This window comes from Vanacampus margaritifer, chromosome 13 (genome assembly GCF_051991255.1).
Source record: "Vanacampus margaritifer isolate UIUO_Vmar chromosome 13, RoL_Vmar_1.0, whole genome shotgun sequence".
NCBI classification, from domain to species: domain Eukaryota; kingdom Metazoa; phylum Chordata; class Actinopteri; order Syngnathiformes; family Syngnathidae; genus Vanacampus; species Vanacampus margaritifer.
Window position 1 is genome coordinate 17,093,508 of NC_135444.1, and position 12,478 is coordinate 17,105,985.

At 42.3% G+C, this 12,478-nt stretch overlaps 1 protein-coding gene across 3 annotated transcripts in view; it reads left to right on the plus strand.

The window, feature by feature from the left end:
- The first annotated feature begins 600 nt into the window (after positions 1-600).
- Positions 601-12,478, plus strand: part of ralgps2 (Ral GEF with PH domain and SH3 binding motif 2) — a 54,693-nt gene continuing 42,815 nt past the window's right edge. For all 3 annotated transcript variants that reach the window (XM_077584720.1, XM_077584722.1, XM_077584721.1), the window contains exon 1: positions 601-793. The gene's annotated coding sequence lies outside the window, so the exon portion shown is untranslated. The remainder of the gene's footprint in view (positions 794-12,478) is intronic.

Consider the following 12,478-nt stretch of genomic DNA (forward strand, 5'->3'; position numbering starts at 1 on the left):
AAGTTGCAGAATAATAAGAAAAAGTAACAGCATAAATGCAAGATGTGCATTTACAAAAGGAAGTTAAAAATTAAGTATAAAAAAGATTTTAGCAGTAGGATAAGTGGCGCAGCGAATGGATAGATGGAAAGATATTTGTAAAATAAAGTGCAAGAGTCGACTTGAAAAAAATAAAAGCAACAACAATTATTTTTGCGCTATTTTAATCTGTTTTTTCTTGTAATTTACGATCAAAATACATGAAATATAAGAAATGGTATCTGGTACAATTTAGTATATTTTAATCCATGAAATTGGTCTTAAATGACTGCAGTGTGGCATTTTGACCACCAGAGAGAGCTAGAGTAAAAGGCAGGCTTTTGTAAGCCTATTAGGCGACCTTGTTCAACTTAACCGTACAATAAGTGACACAATCGCTTTCACTTAAATGAGTTTGTTATCAATAACACTTCTTATCAATGTGAACTATTGTGGATTTTGAACATTTTAACTATTTCATTCGACATCGTTTGTTAGCTAGAATGTAACATGTGGACATGTGACGTCACATCCGAAGAAGAATAATTCCCCCTCCATAGATACCAAAGAAGAAGAAGAGGAACCAACACAAGTACCGCCCCATTGCCGCTCATCCCCTTGGTCCTCATTCAAAACAGAACACAGCTGTTGAGGGCGCACTGCCCACCCGTCCGCTCTTCTCTCGGCCATTGCCTACTACCAACCCCCTTAAAACTGTCTCATGAACCCGCTGGAATATCACACGCATAGAATAACAAAGACATTCGGTGCTCCGGTGAGTGTTTTTTTGTTATTCTTTTGCTATTTCACTTCCCAACGCCGAGTTGGCTTCGCTACGCTAACACAGCAATGTTATGCGCTGCTTTATTTTTTTGGAGGGTATGTTTGTTTTAATATGCGGCGTCGTCCTTTCATCAAAGCGAAATCCGTGTGCATGAAGCGTGTAATGACGTTGATTTGTGGATAAGTGATGTGTTTTTGTTTAAGTAAAAATGTGCTTTGATATCTGCGTGGAGCAAATCAGCGACAGTATTTTTTAATGTCAACCCACGTGAAGACAGTACATGGAGGCCACACATTAAAACACAAACACACAGCGTGAGGTACGACCGCGGAAGTGTGGTTGCGATAATGCGGACAATATATCGTGCGCTCCCCCTCGTCCAGTTAGCCACATGCTAATCTCGGTCAAAAAGCCCTCGCTTGCTCTCCTTATGGCGCCACTTTAGTTACATTTTGGTTAACTGCGTTTGTTTGGAAGCAATGGGGTCAATTTGTGGACTTTCAAGACGACCACTTGGTGTCGTTAGCCCGGGGGCGACAGCAGTTTGTTCCGGCGGGTGGTGGTTGTGGAGGTGGAACCCCCATGCACGGTTAACCCTCGGGGGAGTGCTTTGGGTGTGGCGAAGATTCTGCCACTAACGATGCTGCGTGTGCATCCATCCTCATGTCTTGTCCCTCAAGCGTTTTTTTGTGTGTGTTTTTTTTAAATCAACGATCTAGATACGACTGGCCACTTGTGAAGGTCTTTAAAATGAGGTAGCATGCTAGTCATGTGTTGTTTTTTATCATTAGTATGGCAGTGTTTCCCCAACATTTATTAAACTAGAGCACGTATTTGCATGAGTAAAATCTCATGGCACACCACCAAACAAAAATGTACAAACAACAAAAAGTGGATAAACAGGTCAATTATGTACCAGTCTCAATATGTCACTGGCATAGATAGAGGCACAACTATAGTTTATTTGTCAATTAGTATTAATTTTCTGACCAGTAAAATTGGACCATTTCCTGCACATTGATTGGGAGTCACTGACTGGTGTATGATGTTTTTTCTGGCGTAATGCCAATACAGTACAGTGCATTACAGTGAAGTGAACCCTCACTAAAACACAGGTTAGAGACCAAGAAATTGTTTAGAGTTGCCTATCTTTTAAAGGTTGAACCTATGATCCCCAAAACACTTAAGTATCTTACAGTGTTAATGTTCAAAAATAAACGGCTTACAGATGATTGGATTTTTGGGAAAAAATATACTGCAAACTGGCAAAGATTCACTATTTTCACATGACTGAGTGTCTTGAATGAAGCGGCCATTCTTGACTTGCAAGCTGTTTTGAGTGCGAGCGCTTTTGAAGTCTCAACACACATTAATGTAATGCGTATTGCTGTCAATCAATAATGAAAGCATCAAGAGTTATTGTCTTTTAATGGCGTATTCATTTGCTGCAAGACAACTTGCATGTATGAATAATGTGATATGCTAACTGTTTGCTGTCGTATACTGTATATTAGGGGTGTTAGGAAAAAATCGATTCGGCAATATATCGCGATATTACAGCGCGGAATTCTTGAATCGATTCTATATGAGGCCGAATCGATTTTTAAACTATTTTTTTATGCGAATATTCAACAAAACGTCTTATTTAGGGTTAGGATTCACACATTAAGCACGGAAGAATGTTATATTAATGGAACATTAAACCTTGATATTTTATTTCTGCGCTGTTCAAACATGAAACAGACTGCAACCTGTTAAATGCAGTGGCTCATTTTCAGATAAATAAATACATTTTCCTACAAATCTTTACTGATGAGTATTTTCTAAATTTGAGTTAAAAAATCCCAATAATCAATTTATAGATTCGCATCGGGATTAATCGGTATCGAATCGAATCGTGACCTATAAATTGTGATAAAAATCGAATCGCCAGGTAATATGGAATTCACACCTCTACTGTATATGTAATTTTAGGCTGAATATATAAACCTTTTCCACTGTAAAAAACAAACAAAAACATTTTCCCTAACCTGCTCAAGATTCCAGAGTGCAGGACGCTCTGCCACACTTAACATATGACACAGTGGTCAAGAGTTCAGACTCGTGACCGGAATGCTTGTTGCTGCTGCGTGTCGCGGTAATGCTGAAAGGTTGAAATCAATCTTATTCGGCTTTAGCCTCCTTGCTCCTCCTCCACCACCTCCTCCTCCTGCACACAGGAATAGCGTATTTATTCATGGCACAATGCTCCGTCACGACAGCTTCCAAAAGGCATTGTTTGATTATGTGGTTAGATGCAGTAATACAGTGGGACTGTTCCAAAATGGAACACTGCAAGTTTCCTCTGGTGCAGTTTTGAGTGTTCTAGTTTGCAAAATGAGGCACCCGACCACACAAATACATACTGTACTGTATTGAAGCAGTCTACAAGCCCAAAGGTTCATCCCCCTTGATTCCATGCCATCTTGTCATTACACCTGCTCGTGTTAACCAAAACAAGACAATCTCGCTGCGACTTTACAAACCCTACCGCACCTTCTGGATGCCACTAATCCTCCTCGCCATTGCCCGCCGCGCGTAGGTCCATCTGTTGAGCGCTGTCGTGTAACTGCTCAGCCCAAGGCCTGCAAATGTGATTAGTAGGAGATTACATCTGTGGGAGTTTGTGTGAGTGTGAAATGAAACTCGGAACCAGAGCCATGTGTATATAAGAGAAAGGATCAAACACAAAAATTTCAACCCTTGCGCTTTCTCAACTTTATCAGTACTCCCCATGGCGGCTCATCTATGGTATCCTACAAGAACATTGTGGAGTATTTCCAAAGTGTGCCAGAATGTCCTCAGTAGTGAAGAAAATGTGACATTCTGCTAAATTTTTTAGGGCCGGCTTTGGACAAACAGGTCCACTTTGAGAACATCCTGGTTTACTTTTGTCCACTAAATGGACCAGAATTACCTAACAATAGTGACAAATGACTTCAAGGTGCACAAGAATGTCCCTCAGATTGGACCATAATGTCCTCAATGAACCAGAATGCCCTCATCAGACTATTACATTCATCAGTAGACTAGAATGTTCCCCGTTGTGGACCAGAACATCACCAAAGTGGACCAGTGGCCCCAAATGTGACATTCTGGTTCACCTAGAGAACATTCTTGTTGACTTTTGTCCCGAGTGGACCACAATGACTTGGAAACGAAGCAGAATAATTTCCTCAAGGTGGACTAGAATGTCGTTAAACTCTAAGTCTTAAACAAACTCTTGCTTAATTGTCATTCAATACACTGAACAACATAAAAAGGTATCAAAAAGTGGACAAGAATGTTCCTCTTATTGGATTGGAATAGTCCTAAAAATGTATCAGAATATTCCTAAAATGGGCCTGAAAATTCTTTTCGATGAAAAAATAATGTCCTCAGAGTGTACCAGATTTTCCCCCAAAGTGTACCAGAAAATGTTATTGCTGGATTAAAAATGTTGACCAGAAATCTTCTCTCAGAGATTGCCCTGAGCATCCCCCAGGACGCCATCCATGTCCCATCCTAAAGGCTTTTTTGGTTCCATATCCATATTATGACCTCCCTGGCGCCCCCGCCCCATCCCGACTTAAAATGTGTCTGCCCTGTTGCCAGGGTAACGTTCAACATTCATCTGGCACGTTGGTTCTGCATAAACGGAGGTGCAAAGTCACACGGCGTATCCGTGTCATTATTTCTATTAAGTCGGCGTGCCTTGCTGACGTGAGGTGTTGCTGGCCGTCGCTCGAAGCGGGTGTCGTAGATGCTTAGATTTGTTTTTATTTTGCGTATGTGTGAGAAGGAGGTCCGATGTAATGCATGCACGCTCTAGCTTTCTCTTGAGGCGAGTCTCAGAGGCTGGCACCGAGTTTCACCATCTATCTTTTTGCTAGCATTAAAAGACGAGCTGTGTCAGTGCATTTTTCACGCGGTGCCTGCTGAAGCCATTTTTTATTAGTTGAGTAGGTTGCACATGAGGCGCAGCACACTTGTCTTGTTCCTTTTCCCTCTCCCACTCATTTTTTTCCCAGGCCATGTTTGTAAAGTAACTTGGCGACACGAAGCAGAATAATTTCGCAGGTGATTTAGAATGGGTTGAAGGGGTGCAAGGGAGGGTACAGCAAAAATATTTATTTTTTGGTTCTCAGTTCAGTTCACACTGGTTGCAGTAAGGGAACAAAATGCAGAACGTGAAAGTGCTCTGTGTAAACAGGAACACATTTAATACGATTTAAATAACACAAGCTGCAAATTTCTAGCAGCGTATATACTCCGATGAATGAAAGATTTGCAAACATTCACAGTTTTGTAATGTGCTATATTTTGACACACGTGCAATTATGTGAAAATTTAGGAATTGCATCAAGTTCCACCTTTGCAGCGAATTTAACAACTTTAAAGTCATTTTGAAGATGTTACTCACTTGATAAGATTCCCATTGATTGAAATGTTGAAAATTAAATGTTGTCTAGGCTTTCGGGACACTGTTACTAACAAAGTGTGAATATTTTCTTATATGTAAACAGGAACACATGTAGTGTCATTTTAAAATGAAACCTGAAACTGTTGGCACCGACTTCTCCATTGAATGAAAAATTCTCAAATGAACTGAGTTACAATTAAATAAAAAATGTTCAATCAAATACCAAGTCTTAAATATGTTCTTTTTTTTTTTGCAACATATGTCTTTTTGTAGTTTGTGCGGACAAGTCTAACAGTTTAAACTGTGAATAATTCTGCTGTAAAAACACAAACGGTGTCCTGTTCCAAATGTTTGTAGTCCTGTTCCATACAGAAAACTGACATTACAGGTCGGGTACGTTACACTATCTAAAAATCTCAAAGCTAAGGCAAATCATCCTTCCATTTGGTTGGTCAGGTTCTTGGTGTCCTGGTCATCAGGTGAAAGGTGAGTTGAGGGCTCGGGGCCCTGTAAGCCTTTTACGGCACGCGGAATGTCAGCTGTGAGCGTTCCATTCCACTTGACACCTTTTGAGCTGACAGGCCATGCGGCGTATCTGGAATGAGAGAGGCGGAAGTTTTATAGGTGCTCCGCATGTCAGTGTGGATTGTGTTTGGGCTGGAGATGAAATTGATTACTGGTAAAGTGTTGGTGGGTGGGGGGATGTCGTAGCCGAACGGTTTCAAATGTTGATTGTTACTCCTGTATTGAGTGTAACGTGTGTGGCCGTTTTTAGAGGTAGCAAGAGAAATACACTACATTTAACAAGTGCTTGTACTCCATTAGTGAACCTTTTACACACACACTAAAAAGCAACAAATCCATACAGTTTTCCAGATGTTAGGTCAGGGCCAGATCTGCCCCTAACCACTGGATGAGCTCCTTTTGCGGACAAGTCACACGAAAGCTTGAATATTGTCGACATACGTTTCCCTCCCTAGTCTGGGAAGTCAAATCTCAAGCTCACGTTCATAAGTGAAGCCCCACCCCCCGTCCCGACAAGCGCCGCTCCCGCCAACTTCCTGCGCACGCTGTATGCGGTATCAGGCGCTCGTAACGCGCAGCTTCAACTATCTGAAATCCCGAGTGTCCCAGCTTGGCGAGCTAAAGCGAGAGCGCAGGAATGGGAATGGAAACTTGCGACTTGGCTTCCACTAAAGAGGATAGATCCGATGGAGACAAACATCATTTTAAAGCAATGTCTGGGGCCTCTTTTATTCCCGTTTGGCTTAAGTAAACTGTCAAGACGACGACGACGCTTCACCCAGCCAAGCTTTTATCCCGCACTCCATCCTTGTCTTCTTCCAATTGTGCTTTTCCAGATCATTTACATTAGATAAATCTCCATGTCATCCAAAGACTCCATTTAGCTGTGTGTGACTAAAACAAACCGTTTTACTAGTTTTGGCAAACGTTTGTGCTTTTACATGTGAGCGGACGCTTGTACTTGCATGCTTACAATACGCTTAAGGCGGGATCGGCGCTGCAGATCCAAGGGGCCCGTTCCGATTTCAAATGCCTAACGGTTGTCTTTTCACCCTTTCCTCTTTAGTCTGGCACTGTGACCTCAGTTAATTGACAAACACAGCTGCCACCTGCTTATAAGTTGGCGTTAAACAGAAAACACCACGGTTGTCTTTTTGTTTTGTTTATACAGCAGCTAAAACGCGGCCCGGTGACAGACAAACTTCTTTATCTCACCAGTAGTGCTACTTCAATACGTCCCTGCCTTTTATTTGAATTTGACACATCAGTGCACATTTTTAAAAAATAATATTTTTGACACTTACTTGGCCATGTGAGCTCAGCCAAGCAAGGTTGTTAATGAGGAACCCCAGACAAACTAAACATCTGCAGGGTGTGTAGAAATCGCTGAGTGTTCGTTTTCAGGATGTGATCAAGCGCTTTTGTTGGTGGCAACTTGGCAAGACATTGCACCACAAACACTGTCACCGTAATGAACTCATTCACCCCCAGCCATATTTACTGAAGCAAGCCCCTTCCTTCGCTCCCGGCTATTTTACTGGATTTTGACTGATTTTGCAAGGCCCACAGAATATTGTGTTCTATTGCTATAAAAACATGGAACATACCAAAAGAAAGATTAGAGTCTCTTCTTTCATCAGGAAAAATAAGTATATTTGTATCTGTTTCCAACCGTTTTACAGCAATTAACGTTAGAATATAGCTAAGTTTAATCATTAGTCACAAACCTGTTGAAAACACTGGGCAAAAGAGCTTGTTGCAACATGGCTCTGGTTGATCTCTTATACTCTACTTATACTGCTACCTGCTGGCTGTTTTTTGTTATAATGACCATTGTTAAGCGTCCTCTTCAGGTCAGAGGCTGCATCAAAGACTTCTGTATGCTCTAGCATTAAAAAAAAAACATTAAAAAAAACATAAATGGGTTTTTGGGATTATGGCAATATTTAAAATAGAATGTTTTAATGTTTTGGGAGCAAATGAGTTAAGTTTACAGGAAGAAAGATAATAGTCTGGAAGCTATGTGTAATTGTTTTATACGGTGAACAGATTTGTGCGCATGTTTGGTGCACGGCCACAATTAGTGAATGAGGCGCAATGTCTATCCTATTTTAGTGCGCGTGTGTGCGTGGCCAGAACAGTGTGTCTTGTGCAGAACAACGGTGTCTCCTGTGTGTGTGTCTGTGTGTAGGATTGTGTTTTTGTGTGTGTGTATTTGAGTGTGTGTTGCCCCTTGCTGAGCTGCTCGGTGGGAAAGGAGGGGTTGGCAAGGGGCTCATTTTGGGGGGCTCGAAGAAGTACAAGCGATACAGCTGCTTCCCCGCAAGTCTCAGCTGTTGCGCCTCTTCCATTTCGTCCACGCGCGCAGACATGCACGAACACACACACAGACGTACACCTCACAGACAAACACGCACTCGCACACGACAGACGCACAACGAAATCAACCTTTCTTAGCTGCTATCTGATGGGACAAGAAAGGATCTCCCCTCAGACGCTCAGGAACACTCACAAACACGTCCACATTAGGAGAATGATCTTCTTCTCATCGTCTTGTCTTCCTCTTTTTCGCTCGCGACTGTGCGTCTCGGTAAGACCTAGATTGTAGTTTTACTTCCTTTTTAGATCATTGCCACATCTCTGTGAAGTCAAATGTCCTGCAAGTGGTGCAGTCTGGAGTTCAACCAGCTGCAGGAAGTCAAATAAAAACTTGTAGGTCAAAGTGCCATGAGTTTTGTGTTAAATATGGACTCGAAGTTGGAGGTTATAAGGATAATACAGTTGATACTATATAGTATATATTTCCCGATTAGTCTGTGCAAAATAATGGGGGTAAACAGAAACTGATTTTCCCCATCTTAACTGATATAATTTTTTTTATATTCAAGAAACCTTACTATTTTATTTTTTATTGTATTTTATTTGAGATTTGTATTTATTTTTAAATATTAAAAGACCCTGGTTGGTCTCTTGCTCGTGACAAGGCTGCGCACTCCCAGCAGTGGTGTGGCAGCCCTTTGTGTTGCAAGTTGTAATAGTGTGTTTTATTGGAGCCTAGAGACGGGGCGATGCCATGTTAGAGGAAGTCATGCATGTTGTACTGTGCACGCGTGTGGCCGTGCAGATTCAGGAGGCTTGTGATCTCTGTATTGCTCTATTAAGCAGCTTCAAAGTGATCTGAGATCAAAATAACCTTCAGGGAAGAAATTCATTTCAAAAGTGTCCACAGCACAAGTTCTTTTCCACGGACCTTTCTACAATACAGTTGGGTTCTTAGTCCCCAAGCCGTACCAATACTGCAATATGCTATTATTGCAATTGATTGAGTTATACATCAAACCGCATTACACATATTCCAAGCTGTTCTTGTTGAAATGCTCAAGATTGAGACTGACGGTATGAACCCTGCAGTAGCATTGCAACCAAACAGGCAGTTTTTGACTTGTGCATTATTTATTGAAGGAATTGAGCTGAGTAGGCCGCCTTAAATGAGGCCAGCTCCTCACTGCAAGACACCCTGCAGGTTTGACTGTTAAATATTGGAGAATATCTGTGCCCTGAATGACTAAAATTTATACGAAACCGGAGTTCAAAGGATGTTTATAGACAAAAGCAAAAAAAACAATGGGAACTATTAGGATTCCACCCGACACCATCGATAGGTGTTTGTTTTGGGTGTTTGTCAAGTGTCCATCTTTGGCTTTAATTAGCAATAGCAAGGCTCTGAAAAGAAGGCTTTGTCCTATCTGATGCCTTTGTTTGTTTGTTGAACCCTGAACATAATTATAAGGTCTGTCAGGTTGAAACACGCCGTGCCGCTTTTAAATCTGTGTCTTACACAAGAGCCCCGAGGGCCCACCCAGGACCTCGTCCTGGGAAAAGCCGAGCGTCCGTCTCGGGTTCCAATAACTGGGATGGTGCAAGAATAAACACCTCCAGTCGGCTTCCTCGATATGAGAAACGTCCACAGATTTTTGTTCCTTTTTAAGCAACCAGCTGTATGCACTTTATAAAGTCACTGAACCTCTAATTAGGTCCAATACAAGAGCTGCATCACAATAGTCTTGTTAGATACGATTGTAGTTTGGTGTGCTGTAGAACTGTACTGCATCAAACTGTTCTTAAAGAGGACAGTTTGTAAAATTGACTTTTTTATTGATTGTATATAAATACTTGGTTCTTTGAATTAACTGCCCACACATCAAGTGTGAAATTAAACAACAAAATAAATGTTTTTTGAGCTGCCCATTTCTGAAAATGCATTTTTGAGAAAGCCCTAAGTCCATGTACGTTTGGGACCAGTTTGGACTGTGGGGGGGGGGCCTGCAGTGTGTGGCAATTATTAGTAGCCACTGTGCAACAGGGCATTCCGCTTTGTTTGACAAGCCGAGCGGCCACATTTAGGCTTGTTCTGCCTTGGCGGAGGTCTCTACTGAGTGCCATTCAAATTATCTTTTGTAAACAAAGCTCTTTATTTGTACTAGTGCAGCAGTGTTGACATTAGCCAATCCTTGGAGACTCATCGAGGAAGACATTGAGATGCTATCTTGTTTCCTCTGACCGATTTGCAGCCCCGCATTGTTCCGCTGCCCTTTCCTTGTTAACAGTCCGTGCACTTCCACTGTTTCCTTCCCCTCCTCCCGCCTCGTCCTTTCCCCCTTTCCCCCATTCATCTGTCAGCGTTGCTCTCATCGGGCGCAAGTGGACTTGAACTTGGGCACGCTGCCCGCCTGCCCAGGCAACAAATCACACAGCACCGCCCGACCACATGCCACCTCTTACAAGATTGGCACAGTGTCGGCATGTGTTATTTACGGTGAAGCAGCGCTCGGAGGAGAGTCGAGTCGCCAATTTAAATGGGATATGTTGTGACTGAACGAGATTTTATGACTTGGTTAACTCAAGTAATGAGTTGTATCGACCTGCTTGAACTTTAGGACGTACTCGACTTGTTTTATTTTTGCCACAAAATTTCGCATCACCATTGAACAAGGGCCAGGCAAAGCCTGCTCCGGTTCATTCTTTAATCTAGCCCCTCGAGCATTTACTCTTGGCACGTCCTCCAATGACCGAGGCAGGCCTCAACCGTTTTGCTAAGGTTCTAATTATCAAACGCAGAGATCTGTAAGAAACGGAGGCAGGAGGAGGAAGAGGGGGAGACTCACGTCTAAAAAAAGCATAATCACACCCCACGGTGCAAGCGGCTGCCAGAATACGGATTTAGAACCAGCAGAATTTGACCAACATGCTGGATAAACTACTTTTCCGGCCTGCGCAAGAATACGGCACTCTCAGTTAGCGTAATGCTTTTCTATTTTTGGCAAACATATTTGTGGTAATTCTGACTTTACTACTAAGTCAGCCTCGGTTGGTGATAAGCTATGGCACGTTGACGACAAATTCAAATTACAAAACCGCCATAGGAATGGAACTCCGTCATAAACGGAGGACCCACTCTAGAAGTAAAATGTTGAATTAAAATGTTAGCAAATGTGTCCTTTCGGCCTGCCTCTATTATTGACAAAATTGCCCATAGGTGTGAATTGATGGCAGAGGTTTTTAGAAATAGTGTTGCATGCGACATTCATCTGTTTAATTATTGCGAGAAATCGTAAGCACGATCAGTGTCTCATATCATGTCATATAACGTTTATTTAAACAAATGTGTTTTTTTTTTCAAAATTCTGCATCCAAATGGTATCCCTTTGCATTAATCCATACTCAAGAAGTAGCTCCGTTTCATAAATGTTGGTGACCCGGCCTGCCGACTTAGATCAATAGCGCTCTTTTCAGGAGGACTGCCGTTAATGAAGCACGGCTGATAAAGAGGCTCTGTTGTTAAACAAAGAAACCCCGCTGGAGGTAGTAATCAGCGACGTCACAGGCGGCACCGTGCTCGGGAAGCAAAAGAAGAGGAGGGCAAAGCTTTTAACGGACTGTCACATGCTCTCCGCAACACACTGACCCACTTTTTTACCCGCCCGACTTTGACGCATCATCGGCTACGCGCTTCTCGGACGCATCACGTCCCGCTGCGGCGAGACTGAACAATGAGTGCATGCATGCGTATTGCGTAGCAGGTTTACTTTACACACACACACCCAATGAAGGATGTGTGTTGCAACATTAGAAGGCTTTTCTTATCCTTTTCTGAAGCTTTGACTGGTTCTTAGTTGTAACGTCTGTATGTCCATTTATCTTCTATAGCATCGATCCTCAGGGTGCGGATAAGATGGAGACCTATCTAGACATGTTAGTAAATCTGCCTCATAGTTATGAGGTTTGGGTTTTGAATTTCAGGTTGGGGCCAAGTTTACAGTTGATTGATATGCATCAGTAGGAAGAGTGTAGTTTCCTACGGCGCGTTCCATTTAACACTGCGACAAAATGGCCAGCGTGAGTGACATTTTACGGATACACCGCCATGCAGTCGCAGGCAAATTGATAGGTGACGCTCGCAGGGGCCTGGAGATGTGAATGACGCCTACAGTGACGACCAAGCCCATTCCCTCTCGCACTCTGTGACCTTTCACAATGCCTTAATCTCATGTTTGTGTGCTTGGACTTGGGACACATAAAATATGCATAGGAGTAAATGGGATTAAGGGCTGTGTGAAATCCATCTGGGGTTTATTGACATACTTTTATAGCTACCTTAGAATAATAATACCATAAAACAACGCTAGAGTAATCATTAGCTACCGGTTACA